Raw genomic sequence first — 17,149 nt, 5'->3', positions numbered from 1 at the left:
CTTTATTCTGTATTTATCAGTTTTAATATATTGGACAAAACACTGATTACCCCTTAGATTCTTCTGTCAGTAAAATGACAATAAATTATATTTCCCCTTAGTGAACAAAGTTATAGATGCAACAGTCACAGAAATTTAAATTACTATGCAAATGGAAACTCTCAGTATTTATATGGATTGAGATCCAGACCAGGTACTTAACTTTGATAAAAGACTATGTAAAGCCACATGGATTTGCCCTCTGAGGTTCTCCTTCAGTCCCACTGTGTCAGGCTCAAAAGGGAAAGGTCACTCCTTAAAATTCTTATTCTAGTTAGAAATGGTTAAAAACTTCACATGTATCATGTTTTTCCAGTCAGCTTAGAACTTGATGATACTCATCAAGCAGAAGCTCATGTAGGAGTAATGTTTAACTCTATTGCACTGATCATCTTTTAATGGATTTTTTTCTAAGAAAGTTTATGAAGGAGAGAGAAAAAAAAGTTAACATATCAACCTTCTGAACACCTATACTTTCTAAAAGATATAGGAATCATAACAAGCGGTAAATCCAGTTTTCTTAACTAGTGGGTATGCACAAGTTAAGACTATTTATAAAAAAATATAGAAACGCATTAAAGGCTTATCCAAACTATTCTCTTATTCTAAACTCCTAGAGTTGCTACATTCTAAAGTTGGTAAATTAAGGCATCTTAAAATGACTCTCATTTATTAAGATTGCTAAAAATGTATTGAGCATTTCAGTTTCTGCATATGGTGGACTAATATGTTGCAAACTATTATGCTAGTAGATATATCTTTTTTTTGAAAGATTTTTTTTTAGATCGGTTGTAAGTTCACAGCAAAACTGAAAGAAATGTAAGAGATTTCCCATACACCCCTGCCCTCACACATATATAGTCTCCCCATTGTCAACATCTCCCACCAGACCGGTACATTTTTTACCAGTGATGAACCTACATTGACACATCATAACCACCCAAGGTCTATAATTTACATAAGGTTCACTCTTGATGCTGTACATTCTATAAATTTAGACAATTGTGAAATGACATGTATCCGTCGTTATAGTATCATATAGAGTATATTCACTGCCCTAAAAATCCTCTGTGTTCTGCCTATTCATCCCTCCTTTGTCCCTAACTCCTAGCAGCCACTGATTTTTTACCACTTCCATAGTTTTGCCTTTTCCAGAATGCCATACAGTGGGAATCATACGGTATTTAGCCTTTTCAGATTGACTTCTTTCACTTAATAATATGCGTTTAAGACCCCTCCCTATCTCTATCTCTTCATGGCTTGATAGCTCATTTCTTTTTAGGACTTTAATAATACTCCATTCTCTGGATGTATCATACTTTGTTTAGTAATTCATCTACTGAAGGACACCTGGGTTCTTTCTGAGTGTTAGCAATTATGACCAAAGCTGCTATAAACATCCATGTATAAGTCTTTATAAGTTTTCAACTCCTTTGAGTAAACACCAAGGAGTATAAGTTCTGTATTATATGGTTAGAGTATGTGTAGTCTTGTAAGAAATTGCAAAACTGTCTTCCAAAGTGGATAGATCATTGTGCATTCCCACAAGCAGTGTATGAGAGTTCCTGTTTCTCCACATCTTTGCCAGCATTTGGTATTATCAGTGTTCCAGAATTTGGCCAACATTCAAATAAGTATGTACTGGTGTCTCATTGTTGTTTTATTTTTTTTTTTTTACTTTTTTATTAACATATAATGTATTATTTGTTTCAGGGGTACAGGTCTGTGATTCATCAGTCTTACACAATTCATAGCACTCACCATAGCACATACCCTCCCCAATGTCCATCACCCAACCACCCCATCCCTCCCACCCCCCTCCACTCCAGCAACCCTCAGTTTGTTTCCTGAGATTAAGAGTCTCTTACAGTTTGTCTCCCTCTCTGGTTTCGTCTTGTTTCATTTTTCCCTCCCTTACCCTATGATCCTCTGTCTTGTCATTGTTGTTTTAATATGCATTTCCCTAATGCCATGTAATGAGGAACATCTTTTCATATGCTTATTTGCCATCTGTACATCATTTTGGTGAAGTATCTGTTAAGATCTTTGGCCCATTTTATAATCAGGTTATTTGTGTTCCTATTGTTGAGTTTAGAAGTTCTTTATATACTTTGGATAGTAGTTCTTCACTGAAGTATGTCTTTTGCAAATATTTTATCCCTGTCTGTGGGATTCTCTTGATACAGTCCTTCACAGAGCAGAAGTTTTCAATTTTAATCAAGTCCAGCTAATCAAATATATATTTTGTGGATTGTGCCTTTGGTGTTGTATCTAACAAGTCATCATCAAATTCAAGGTCATCTAGGTTTTCTAATATTTTATCTTCTAGGTGTATTACGGTTTTGCATTTTACAATTAGATCTACAACCTATTTTGAGCTAATTTTTATGAAGGATGTAAAGTCTGCACCTACATTCATTGTTTTGCATATGGATATCCTATTCTGGCACTATTTGTGGAAAAGAGTATCTTTTCTTCATTGCATTGACTTTGCAGCTTTGTCAAAAATCATGAGACTTTATTTATGGCAGTCTATTTCTGGGCACTCTATTCTATTCCACTGATCTATTTGTCTGTTCTTTCACCAATACCACACTGTCCTGTTTACTGCTGCTTTAGAGTAAGTCTTGAAGTCAGGTAGTGTCAGTCTTCCAACTTTATTCTTCTCTTTCAATATAGTTAGGTATCCTCTGTTAGATCAATCAATAATAAGAAATTTTTTAAAAAACTATAAATAAAATAGTTTTTATTTTGCCTTCACTTAGTCCTTCTCTGATGCTTTCCCTTCTTTAAGTATAGCCAAGTTGGTGTCCTATTTTATTTCCCTTCTCTCTAAAGAACTTCTAACATTTCTTGCAAGTCACAACTACTGGCAACAAATTCCCTCCATTTCTGTTTGCCTGAGAACATATTTCTCCTTCACTTTTGAAAGATAATTTCACAGAGTACAGAATTCTAGGTTGGTGGGTTTTTTTCTCTAAACACTTTAATATTTCACTCTACCTCCTTCTTGTTGAGATGGTTTCTTAGGAGAAGTCATATGTAATTCTTATCTTTCTCTCTATATAAGGTGTTTTTAGTCTCTAGCTTCCTTTAGAATTTTTTATCTTTGATTTTTTTATAGTTTAAAAATAATATGCCTAGATTTTGGCATTTATCCTGCTTGGTGTTCTCTGAGCTCCTTACATCTGTGGTTTGGTATCAGTATTAATTTGCAAAAATTCTCAGTCATTATTGTTTTAACAGTTAGTCTCTTCCTTTTTCTCTTTCTTTTTAGTATTCCCATTATGTATGTTATTCCTTTGTAGCTGTCTTGTGGTCCTTGTATATTCTGTTGGTTGTGGATTGTTGTGGGGTTGTGTGTGTGTGTGTGTGTGTTTCAGTCTTTCTTTGCTTTTCAGTTTTGGAGGTTTCTGTTGATTTATCCTAAAGCTCAGAGAATCATGCCTCAGCTGTGCCCTATCAACCAGTCAGACCATCAAAAGTGTTCTTTATTTCTGTTGTTTTTTTTTTTTTTTTTGGACATTTCCTTTTGTATTTTTCCTTAGGATTCCCACCTTTCTACTTACAACACCCATCTGTTCTCACATGCTGTCTACTTTAAACATTAAAGTTCTTAGAATATTTATTGTAGTTATTTTAAATCTTAACCTCATCCCTGCTATGTCTGGTTTTGATGCTTGTGCTCTCTCTTCAAATTGTGGGTGAAGCCTTTTGGTATACCTTGTAACTTTCTGATAGCCAGGCATGATGTACTGGGTAAAAGAAACTTCTATAGTAAGTCTTTAGCACTGTGGTGATGAGGTGTGGGGGAAGGCTAAGCGCTCTATAGTGTTATGATTAGGATTCAGTCTTTTAATGAGCCTTTGCCTCACAAGTAGTTCTCAGGATTTTCCCCCTCACCTGAGGTGAAACAAATGGTTGGAATAGGCTGTTGCTTTGTATTTCTCATCTCTCACTTGGAAGATTAGAGCTGACTGTTGTTGGCTATTTTCCTTCCCCCAAGTTAGGCTCTGATAAACTCCTACAAGTTAGGCTCTGATTAACTGGTTTCCCCTGGGGATAAACCTTGTTAAGAAGAACAGGATATTTGGGTATTTCAAATGGTTGCTTTTTCCTTCCCCCTGAAAGAGAATGAAGGATTTTTTTCTGGTATTTACTGTGAGAACCTGCTCTACCTCCTGGAGGTAAAACTGAAAATGTATGACTGGTTTCTTTTGGAGTTTTTAATTCTCAGACTTTTCTACTGTGAGCCTCTAGCGCTTTGTCAATTTCAGATCTGGTTTTCCTACCCTGACAATGGTTCCTATGGAGGTTTCACGAGTTTCTGCTCTGGTAAATTGTAGTTTTCTGTATTTGCCTGTCAGTCTCTCTAATTTTAGATCCGGGGGTTTGCACTGTGACCTCACTTTTCTTATGAACCTAAGAATAATTGTTGATTTTTGAATTTGTTTGGCTTTTTACATGTTTTCAGGACAGAGTGACAACTCTAATCTCCTTACATGCAGAACCAGAAACCAGAAGTTCCAGTACCTATTTTTTAAATCAATTCAAAGACCTAGAGATCCATGAAGGCAACTAAGAGGGAATAAGAAATTTGAGAGAAGGTAAATGAACAGATTTAAGCCCAAGAATTAGAATTATTTTTCTCCCTGAAACATTTGCCAATTTGCAAAAAGCAGCCTACAAGTTGAGAAGCATAGCAGTTTCCCTCAGTCTAAAAGAGCCAAAGACACAAAAATTGGAGTTTAAGTCCCACCACGATAAAGGTCCCATGGTAATTACCTTAGATTTTCAGTTGGTACTCTTGACTAATAATATAGTATTAAGGGAAAATAAGAAATAGGCAAAATTAGCCAGAAACCCTGTATCTGATTAATTCATCCTTAGCTTGTACTAAAATTCTTTCCCTAGCCTAAAGTAAATCCTCATTAGAAAGATAACATCATCAGAGTCTCAAATTATCTCAAGAAGTTTTTTTTAAAATATGCAATAGTTGGCATTCAATCAAAATGTATCAAAAGAGATGAATTAAATTTAGGAATAATCAATGAAATATAAAAGAAGTGTACAATATGGAAAAACAATGACAAAATTGATTCTTTGAAAAATTAACAAAAAACTCATAGCAAGGAAGAGGAAAAGCAGGAGAGGTGGAGGGAGGGAAGAAGGAAGAAGTGGAGGAGGAGGAATGATTGAAGGTAGTGAAGGAGAAGACAGAAACAAAGTGGAGGAGGGAGGAAGAAAAACAAAGAAAGAGGAAAAAAACAAAAATTAACCAGTAACAAGGATGAAAGGTGGTCAGCACTGCAAGCCCCTCAGATATTAAATATACATTATATAATTTAAATAACTTTATATCAAAAATTTGAAAATTAGAATAAAAATAGAAAAATTTTGGAAAAATCACTAATTTTGAATACTGTTACATTTATTAAGGAAATTGAATCCTTGTTTTTCAAAAGAGAGGAAAAAATCTTCCCAGAAATCTTCCAGGTCTGAATGGCTTCTCTGAGAAACCCTTGCAAATAGTTAAGAGAGTAATAATACCAGGGGCGCCTGGGTGGCTCAGATGGTTAAGCATCTGCCTTCAGCTCAGGTCATGATCCCAGGGTGCTGGGATCAAATTCCGCATCGGGCTCCCTGCTAGGCAGGGAGCCTGCTTCTCCCTCTACCTCTGCCTCTCTCTCTTTCTCTGACTTTCATGAATAAATAAATAAAACATTAAAAAAAAAAAGTAATAATACCAATCATGCACCAGTTGTTTCTAGAAAAAATATTAACACTTTCCGATTCTTTTTATGAGATCAGATGAGCTTTACAATAAAATTCTTAAAAGTTGGCATCTAAAAGAATAACTATAAATACTAAAAATAAATTTAACAAAATACATGTAAGATTTTAAATACTGAGATTAAATATACATGTGTTGTGGGGTAAAACTAAATATTGGAAATAATTTGTCTTTCCCACATTACCTATAATTCAATGTAACAACAATAAAAAGCCAAACAAGATTTTGTAATTGACAAAATTATTATAAAATTTATATTAAAATTCCAAAAGGCCAAGAACTATCAAGACAATCTTTAATAGTCAGAGATCTTTTACTATCAGAAATTATGCTTTATTACAATATTCTAATATGTAAAACAGTGTGGTTTTTGGCACAAAGAAAATCAAATAAATTAATGGGTCAGAATAAAGTATCCAGAACATGTATATGGGCACTCGATTTATGAAGGATGCATGACAGAGCCATGCGAAAACAATGTTCTTTGATCTAACAATGGTGCTAGGTAAATGGGACAGCCATACGTGAAACATAATATATCAGCCCCTAGCTACACCATATATAAATGTCAATGCCAACTTGATTAACTCCATTGTAGATTTGAAACTGAAAAATAAAACCAGAAGCTTTTTGGTAGGTAACATAGAAAGATAACTTCTTTTTCTTAATAGTGTAAGCAAATATTTCCTAAATAGGACAGAAAATATGTAAACTATAAAGAAAATATTGATACATTAAACTACAATGTATTGATATACAAGGTATTTAATGTATAGAATAAAATAACAAGCCACAAACCAGAAGATATTTGCAGTACATATATCTGACAAAGGATTTTATTCAAAATAAAGATCTCTGAGAGAGGGAGAGAGAACCTAATTTTAAAAAGCACAGAAAACAGAAACAGGCACAACGAGGGAATAAAAAGGTTAAAAAAAAAAAAAAAGAAGAAGAAAACCTTAAAGAAGAAAAGTGCTCCAAATTCAGGTCTCAGGGAAATGCAAATTAAAACATCAATATGATACAATCACAAAACCACCATAACAGCTAAACATAAAATGAAATGTAATAGCAAGTATTGTACCATTTACTTTCTACCAAAAATGTATGCCAGTTTCTCCACATTCTTACTAACATTTTTAAATTTTAGCTGTTCATATGAGTGGGTAATAACATTATAGTTGTTGTGGGTTTTTTTAAGATTTTATTTATTTATTTGACAGAGACACAGTGAGAGAGGGAATACAAGCAGGGGGAGTGGGAGAGGGAGAAGCAAGCTTCCCCCAAACACGGAGCCCGATGCGGGGCTCGATTCCAGGACCCTGGGATCATGACCTGAGCCGAAGGCAGACGCTTAACGACTGAGCCATCCAGGCACCTCCATTATAGTTTAATTTGTATCTCCTTGATGACTAATAAACTGAACACTTTTCATGTGAAATAATCACCTATTTTTCCAGACATACTTGTTTATACTATATTGTATAAATAATACACAAGGACCTTTCTGCCAGTGAGAACAAATCACTATAATGAAAAATAGCAATGAAAAAAATTCAGTATTTGTTTTCCTTTTACCTCATGTATACACAAAAGTAAATATATGGTGAATTAATCATTTTATGTGCTGGAAAATAAAGTGACAGGAAATTAAAAATTATAATTCTGTTTTTATTTAAGTAATGGATTAAGTGTCCATCAAAAGAGAAATGGATAAAGATAAGGTGATACACACACACACACACAGGACTATTACTCAGCCATAAAAGAAAGATGAGATCTTGACATTTGTGACAACATGGATGGACCTAGAGGGTTTTATGCTAAGTAAAATAAGTCAGACAGAAAAAGACAAATACCACATGATTTCACCTATATATAGAATCTAAAAAAACAAATGAATAAGCAAACAAAAAACAGAATCAGACCTATAAATAGAGATAAGAAACTGATGGTTGCCAGAAGGGAGGGGAGTAGAGGGATGGCAAATTGGATGAAAAGAAGTGAGAAATTCATGCTTCCAGTTATAGAGTAAGTCATGGGGATAAATGGTACAGTATAGGGAATATGGTCAATGCTATTGTAATAGAGTTTTATGGTGACAGATGGTACCTACATTTGTGGTAACCATGGCATAACTTATGGAGTTTTTGAATCCCTATGTTGTATACCTAAAACTAATGTAGCATTGTGTGACAACTATATTCTAAAAAAAAAAAAAAAGTCTTTTTGTGATGGGAGTTGGACAAGTAAAATGTTATAACTTCCCTTTCTTTTTATTCTTTTTTTTTAGATTTTATTTATCTATTTGTCAGAGAGAGAGCACAAGCAGGAGAGTGGCAGGCAGAGGGAGAAGCATGCTTCTCACTGAGCAAGGAGCCTGATGTGGGACTCAATCCCAGGGCCCCGGGATGGTGACCTGAGCTGAAGGCAGACCCTTAACCGACTGAGCCACCCACCCCCCTTTCTTTTTATTCTTAAACTTTATTTTTAAAGTTTATTGTTGTGTAAACTGCATGTCAACTTTATTTTTGAGAGTCTAAACTTAGTTCTTTATACCTTCCTGAGAAGTCTATGAGATACTACAGTACATTAACTATTAAATCACCCAGTAGTGTTAATAAACCCACTACTGATCTCTTCTTACTAGCTCACTCAGAAAATATTATTTACACTATTTGAAAGCTGCTAATTTACACATATAGAGGAGAAAAAATATAAGACTCAGTAGAAAAGAAAACAGAACAAACATGTCATTTGCAGCCTATAACATAAACAACCTAAAATAATGCAAACATCCCCCAAAGACAAAATATTTTCTTCCTTCTTTTTGATTATTGTTATTTATGAATGATTTTAGAACAGGTGTCTACCTGGAAATATCTTTTAATGCCAAATATTATGTTAATACAATAGAATACAATAAAAATAGGACATCATTTTTACTTCTTGGGTTTCAAAGAGTTTTATAGAGTCTACCTTCAATTTTCATTAGTAAACTATAGAAAATATGTGTGTAAATATAGCAGCTGGGTAACTAAACAAACCTCCCTCTAATCTCATTTACTATTAATTAAGATATTCCCTGGAATAAAATGAGTGTTTTTATATTAACTAATCAAATCATAATGAAGAAATACTGTTAATCATAACTTTGATTCAGACACTATCCCAAATAACAGATTATGTGTATATGTATATATGTGTTTAACATGTATATAATTGTTCATTCATCTGATCATCAAATATGTATTTAACAGCAGCTGTAATAAATGCTGAGAACTATACATACAAATCTTCATGGACCCTATGGTTTAGGTAATCATAAAATCACAATGAATATGCCGAATTGGTATATCTGACCATACCAACATACTCAGCATCTACACTTAATAGACAGGTTGACTTGTGTACTTTTGACCTCTTTCATTTCTGAACTAAATCTAAGAGCTATCTAGATTTTGTTATAGATATCCAGTTCAAGACCAGTGAAGAGCATGACAATCTACTCTTTACATACAACTATAGAGAAGATACACAGAAAATTTTATTCAATTTCTTCAATTTCAGATTATTTTCTCACCACCTGCCTTAAATGGTCTGATATAGCCTGTGGGATTAATTCTCATCTGTTAGCTTCTTAAAGGAAAAGCTTGTTTTCGTGCACTTTATTGATTCATCAAAATGCAAGTAAATTGAGATGTTTACTAAATGTATTGTTGAGTTAAAAAAAATGATTTCTAAGTTCCTATCTAACTGAAATTTTGACACAGAAAATTTTAACCAGAAATATTACTACCTACTTATAGTAATGAGTACAAATATTTAAAACATTTATTTGTTTGACTTTTGTTCTTTTGTAAAAAGTAAAGAATTTTTTTCAAGTGTAACAATTTCACCTCAAATATGTTAATAATTTTTTTTCATTACTTGACTCACCCATTTTTCATCCAATAAGTATGATTCTGCTAAAAGTCTGATGGAAGTTAGGATTACTAAAATATTGAAGATTCACCTCTCTTCTTTGAGGATTGTATTTCAGGGCATTTTTTGATTGAATTACGCATATGACTCAATTCTCCTTTTCCTAATTTATATGTCAAAAATTAAAAAGAATTAACCAGCAGGGTGCCTGGCTGGTTCAGTCATGAGAGTGTGTGTGACTCTTGATCTTGGGGCCATGAGTTTGAGTCCCATGTTGGGTGTAGAGATTACTTAAAAATGAAGAAAAGGAAAGAAGAGAAGAGAAGGGAAGGGAAGGGAAAGGAAAAGATGGGAAGGGAAGGGAAGAAGAAAAGAGAATTAATCATCAAGACAACAAAGGCAAATTTCCTCCAGCAAATGAGAAGTAAATATAAATTTGTGGTTTTCTTGTGATGCTATAAATATCATTCTGTATACTAATCACAGAAAATGGTTAATTCACTGAACCTGGGACTTGGAAATAGTCTCAGGTTTCACCTAATTCAATATTACTCAAAATGTGGTCCACAGAACATCTCTTTCATTATCACCCAGGTGTTTGTTAAAAATGAAGATTCCCAGGCCTCAGGTCTGATAAATTAGAATCCTATAAAATGTATTAGCAGCAAAGCTAGGAATAAAATGTATGTGTCCTAGCTTCTGGTACTATGTTTTATCCTTTTATTCTTCTTTCATTCCAAATAAAGTATCCATATTTTATGGTGCAAATTTTTTTAAATATGTCAATTTATTGTTGTTTATTAATACAAAGGCACTGTAAAGTGCAGATAGGATCAGAATATTTCTGAAACTACATATGTTGATTGAAACTTTTCATTCTCTTGAATTTAACATAATTCCTTCATGTAGCAGGATTTGAGTCCAAGGATATTAGAATTACCCAAATCCAGGTCTTCTACAGTTTCTCTGCAATTTAACTTGATGAGATGCTTTTTAAATGTCTAATTTCTTGTGATTTCTTACTAATCTACCCTTTTCCAGTTCATATGCAGGTCAAAATGAAAGCATTTAGTTAAAAAATGAAACAAGATGAAACCAGAGAGGGAGACAAACCATAAGAGACTCTTAATCTTAGGAAACAAACTGAGGGTTGCTGGAGGGGATGGGGGTGGGAGGGATGGAGTGGCTAGGTGATGGACATTGGGGAGGGTATGTGTGTGGTGAGTGCTGGGTGTTGTGTAAGACTGATGAATCACAGACCTGTACCCCTGAAACAAATAATACATTATATGTTAAAGAAATTTTAAAAAATTAATATAAAAAAGAATTTAGTTATTTGTATTATAGTACATTTAAGATATCAAAATTTTCTAATGAAATATTTCAGTATCACTGGGATAAAATTAGTGTCCAAACACAAAGCAACAAAGTATCTAGAAGAAAAAAAATATTTCTGACAAAAAGACCTCAATTAACATCAGTGTTAATGATTTTATTTTAAAAATATGGACGGATGGTCATTGACAGTATAATTAAAGGTCAGATGAGGTCTTTAAGGAGCAAAAATCAAGTGTTTGAGAGATAAAGCCTTCACAGAGAATCACTGAGAACCTTGTCCTTAACAACTAAATCAATCAAAAATCCATACTACACACTAATCTTTGTAATGGTATACAAAAAAAATTAGAAAAAACTGAAATGCATATTTAAATGATTAATACAGCACACATGTTTTTTCCTTACTTGGAAATTTATTTAATGAACAATTAAAATACTGTTTCCTGCTCTGATTAGGTAATCTTCTAAATATAATAAACTATTTTGCTTCCAATCATTTGTTCATGTTCTTTCCTATGTGTTTTATCTTGATGTACAAATGTTCAGAAGAAATGGAGTCCTGAACTCCTACATATCTTTTTGAAATATACCCCCAGTGAATATTTAAAATTCTTTTATAAATTCCTGTGTCCTAAGAGGATGGAGAATATGGATGGTAAACTAGATGTATTGTGAATACTTCAAGGTTAAAACTGTATGGAATATTACACAGACATAAAAAAGGATGAGATTGTGCCATTTGAGCCAACATGGATGGGCCTAGAGGGTATCATGCTAAGTGAAATAAGTCAGATTGAGAAAGACAAATACCATATGATTCCACTCATAAATGGAATCTAAAAAAATGAATAAAAAACAAAAAGCAAAATCAGAACTATAAATACAGAGAACAAACTGATGGTTGCCAGAGGGGAGGGGGTGGGGATTCAGCAAAATGGGTGAAGGGGTAATAGCAGATACAGGCTTCTAATCATGGGAATAAAAAGCAGAGCATAAAGAACATAGTCAATGATATAATGGGACAGATGGTGGCCATACTTGTGAGCATAGCATAATGTATAAACTTGTCAAATCACTAGGTTGTACACATGAAACTAATGTAACATTATGTCAACTATACTCAAATTTAAAAAATAAAAATTAAAAACAAAGTCAAAGAAGTAAACAAAACAAAATGTATGGTAAACTCATAATATTATTCAGGAGGGCTATACCTAAAATTAATACAAAAAATAAAGTAGCTCAATAAGTACTTATTGAGCAGCTTCCAATATCTAAAATAAGTCCTGCAATATAGAAGGAGTTTCACAAATGTTTCATTAACTGATTTAAACAAAGAACTTCACATAGCAGCTTTATGCAAGGTACTATGGGAACACTTAAATCCAATAACATTCCAAAAAATATAATTTTAGACATAATACTATAAATGAGTAAGGAAACTGAAGTTAGAGTTGCCAAAGATCCCTAGAGCTAAACAAGGACTCAAACCAAGTCTAGAGACTCCAAAGACCACGCAGGATCCACTATTCCACACTTCCTCTCTTTAAGGGCAGGATAAGGCATGGAATAGTTTAAAAGAAAATATTTAGAACTCCATCACAGAAAAGTTCAAGCCCTAAATATCAAGAAAAAGAGCACCCAGAATAACTAGATGTTTCTGAAATCACCATTCTAAATATTGTAAAACCATGAACATTACACAAGGGTTAATTTCAGTATGCCCATTTATCGAGCACTGCCCTCCCTCTAACTGACTGTTTAACTTAGCTTCACTATTGACTCATAAAAGTACATTTTGAAGCTAGCTAATATCCAAAACTTAGAACCATTGGACTTCCAATGTTTACCCTGATATCTTTTTTAATATATCTTTTTGGCTGGTTTTGAAACCTAGCTTTAACACCTCCTCAGGCCCCTGCTAGATACCACACTGTTTTCTGTTCTAGCTTCCTCATTATCATTTCTTGATCAGCTCTATTGTCTAAGCCCAGTATCTCCTCTTGTCTTGGGTGGGTCTTTCATACTCCAAATTTCTACAACCTAACTCCAGCCAAATTTTGTCTTTTAACCACTCTATACCTGCTCTTTACCTCCTTAAAAGAAAAGGAAAATACTGATAACACATCATCAATCTATAGCTGTAGGTACATATAATGATGTACTAATGTAGTACTTAGCTACATAAGTAATTTTGCAAGCATATTTCTGGTTTTCACACATTTTCCCAAGGACAATCAGCATTTAAATTCAAATTAAATTTTTATTAATTACTTCCCGCTTTCAAGAGAGTGTCGGGGATAGACAATGTATATGATATGGTCCATCTGAGATTGTATTTCAATATACATGGGAAGATACAAATATATATACAGCTGATCCTTGAATAACACTGGGGTTAGAGATTGCATATAACTTTGGACTCCCCAACAACATAACTACTAATGGTCTACTGTTGACCTGATGCCTCACCAGTAACATAAAAAGTTGATTAACACATATTTTGTATGTTCTATATATTACTTTATATTACTTACTGTATTCCTACCATAAAGTAACATAGAGGGGTGCCTGGGTGGCTCAGTTGGTTAAGCATCTGCCTTCAGTTCAGGTCATGATTCCAGGGTCCTGGGATCGAGCCCCATATTGGGTTCCCTGCTCAGTGGAGAGCCTGCTTCTCCCTACCCCTCTGCCTGCCACTCTGCTTACGTGTGTTCTCTATCTCTGTTAAATAAATAAATAAAATCTTTAAAAAAAAAAAAGTAACATAGAGAAAAGAAAATGTTATTAAAAAGTCATAAGGAAGAGAAAATACATTTGTAGTACTGAACAGTATAAAAAAACATAAGTGAACCCACATATTTCAAACTCATGCTGTTCGAGGGTCAACTGTATACAAAATGTGAGCATAATGAAATCTCATTTAAAGTTATACAATGTGTCAAAAAGAAGGAAGATGGTAGAAGAGTAGGGGAACCCATGTTTCATCTGGTCCCTTGAATTCAGCTAGTTATCAAATCATTCTGAACACCTGTGAATTCAACCTGAGCTCTAAGAAAAGAATTGCTGCAATTCTACAATTAGAAAAGCAAACACTCTCTGCAGGGTAGGAGGTGCAGAGAAGTGAATCAATCTGAGAGGATATATCAGATATATAGCAGGGGAAGGGAGATTTCATAAGCCAGCTGCCAGAAAGTGATGTAACAGTGGAGTGCAAAATCAGAACTTTTAGAAGGCTGCTCCCATGAAGGACCTCCCTGCCTGAAAGGTGCTCAGGTGACAAAGCAGGGCAGAGTCCTAATTGGGACGGTGTGGTCGCAGGATCCCCAGGGTCATGGAAAGAATGGGGATACCTGAATGCAGCAGAGTTCCCAAGCATTGGAGTGGGGAAGCAGGCTACAATTAGCAAGCCCTGGAGTGGTCTCTCAGCTAGGTGTTGTCATAAATCACAAATCTCAGCATGGTCTGGTGACCACTCTCCAAGCAGGGGCCCAGAAAGCAACAACCTCTGGGAGACCCTGCTCCTTCCCCTGGGGGGAGCAGTGCAGGTGCAGGAAGGATCGGCAACTGCTCCCTGAGTAGGGGCCCATCAAGCCCCAGGCCACAGTGACACCACCTCCCTCCCCTGGAAGGATTAGCACAGGTGTGCACCAGAGGAATCTGCAGAGTTTAGCACACACAAAGGTGCAGGACTGCTTTTCTCTGAGGGTGCACTGAAGAGTGGGAGCCACCATCGTTGGGTTCCAGGGTTGGAGATCAGGGCGCTGCCATTTTCACTTTTTTTTTTTTCATCCTCTTTAGAGTCCAAAAAGCCTTCAGGGAACAAAAGCCACATAGAGGAACCCAAAGCAACTTACACTGACCCTGGTACCCTGGCATGAGTGGTGAAACTCTGCCCAGGCAAAGGCCCCTGTGAATCAGTGCAACAGGCCCCTCCCCCAGAAGAGCAGCAGGACCATCAGTTGAATACCAAGTTTTTGGATCACACAGAACTGAAAAACTCCTATGCCACAGGAAAACAGTATATAGAATTTGAGGTTTTTTCTTATGAGTCTTTAGTTTTCAGTTTAAAATTTTCTTTTTCTTTTGTCTTTTTTTTTCCTTTTCAACTAGTTTCTTATTTTATCAACTCTTAAACTCTTGTCCTTTTCTAATTATCATTTTTACATTGACATTTTATAGATATATTCTTCATTTTTTGCTTCCTTTCACAGTACTCAATTTTATTTTTGTATATATATAAGTTTTTCTTTCTTTAGAATTTTGGGATTTAGTGTCTTCTAACAAACAGAACAAAATACACACATGACCAAGTGGATCACCCCGTTTTATCCACCTATGAGATTATATCCTCTCCTTTTTCCCTTTTTTTTTCCTTTTCTTTTTTGGCATCTGACTTCATCAGATTTGTCTAATGTGTATTTCGCTGGGGTCATGGTTGATATTTTTTATTTTGTTCTCTCATTTATCTATTCTTCTCTGGACAAAATGACTAGAAGGAGAAAGTCACAGCAAAAGAAAGAACCAGAGGTAATACTCTCTGCCATAGATCTAATCAATATGGATATAAGTAAAATATCAGAACTAGAACTCAGAATAACGTTTAAATAACATTTAAAAAGATGGGCTTGAAAAATGCATAAAAGACACTAGAGAATCTCTTAGCGTAGAAATAAATTCTAATCAAGCAGAAACTGAAAGGCTTTAACTGAGATGCAGTCTAAAATGGATGCTCTAACAGTTAGGGTAAATGAGGCAGAAGAGAGAGTCAGTGACATAGAAGACAAAATGATGGAAAGAAAGGAGCTGAGGAAAAGAGAGAAAAACAACTAATGGACCATGAGGTGAGGCTTCGAAGAATCACCTCAGTGATACCATAAAGTGAAACAATATTAGAATTATTGGGTTCCCAGAGGAAGAAGAAGGGGCGGCAGAACATATATTTGAGCAAATCATAGCTGAAAACTTCCCTAATCTGGGGGAGGAAACAGGCATTCAAGTCCAGGAGGTACAGAGAACACCCCTCAAAATCAATAAAATTTTATCAACACCCCGACATTAATAGTGAATCTTGCAAATTTCAGAGATCAAGAGAAAATCCTGAAAACAGCTCGAGACAAGAGGTGCTTAACATACAAGGGTAGGAATATTAGACTGGCAGCAGACCTATCCACACTGACCTGGCAGGCCAGAAAGGGCTGGCATGATATATTCAGGGTATTAATGAGAAAAACATGCAGCCAAGAATACTTTATCTAGCAAGGCTGTCATGCAGAATGGAAGGAGAACTAAAGAGCTTCCAGCACAAACCAAAACTAAAAGAATTTGTGATCACTAAACCAGCCCTACAAGAAATATTAAAGGGGATCCGGTAAGTGAAGAGAGTGCCCCAAAGTAAAATAGACCAGAAAGAAACAGAGACAATATACAGAAACAGGGACTTTACAGGTAATATAAAGGCACTAAATTCATATCTTCCAAAATTTACTCTGAATGTAAATGGGCTAAATGCTCCAATCAAAAGACACAGGGTATCAGATTGGATAAAAAAGCAAGACCCAATAGCTTTGCACAGTGGCAATATTGTAGCCAATGAGGTTTATCCGAGGCGCGATTATTGCTAATTGAAAAAGCAAGACCCATCGACATGCCTACAAGAAAGTCATTTTAGACCCAAAGGCACCTCCAGATTGAAAATGAGGGGGTGGTGAACCATTTATCATGCTAATGGATATCAAAAGAAAGGTGGGGTAGCAATCCTTAAATCAGACAAATTAGATTTTAAACCAAAGACTGTAGTAAGGGATAAGAGGGACACTATATCATACTTAAAGTGTCTATCCAACAAGAAGATCTAACAGTTCATTATATTCATGCTCCTAACTTGGGAGCAGCCAATTATATAAACCAATTAATAACAAAAATCAAAGAAACACATTGATAATAATACAATAGTAAGGGATTTTAACACCCCACTCAGTGCAATGGAAAGATCATCTAAGCAGGAAATCAACAAAGAAACAAGGGCTTTGAATGACACACTGGACCAGATGG

At 34.9% G+C, this 17,149-nt stretch overlaps 1 pseudogene; it reads left to right on the top strand.

Moving 5' to 3' along the window:
* The first annotated feature begins 16,658 nt into the window (after positions 1-16,658).
* On the top strand, positions 16,659-16,768 carry LOC118010996 (annotated as a pseudogene).
* Positions 16,769-17,149: the final 381 nt, after the last annotated feature.

This window comes from Mirounga leonina, unplaced genomic scaffold (genome assembly GCF_011800145.1).
Source record: "Mirounga leonina isolate KUSES-001 unplaced genomic scaffold, KU_Mleo_1.0 Mir_129, whole genome shotgun sequence".
Classification (NCBI taxonomy): domain Eukaryota; kingdom Metazoa; phylum Chordata; class Mammalia; order Carnivora; family Phocidae; genus Mirounga; species Mirounga leonina.
The sequence above is the reverse complement of the archived record's forward strand: the minus strand, read 5'-3'. Positions and strand labels throughout refer to the sequence as shown.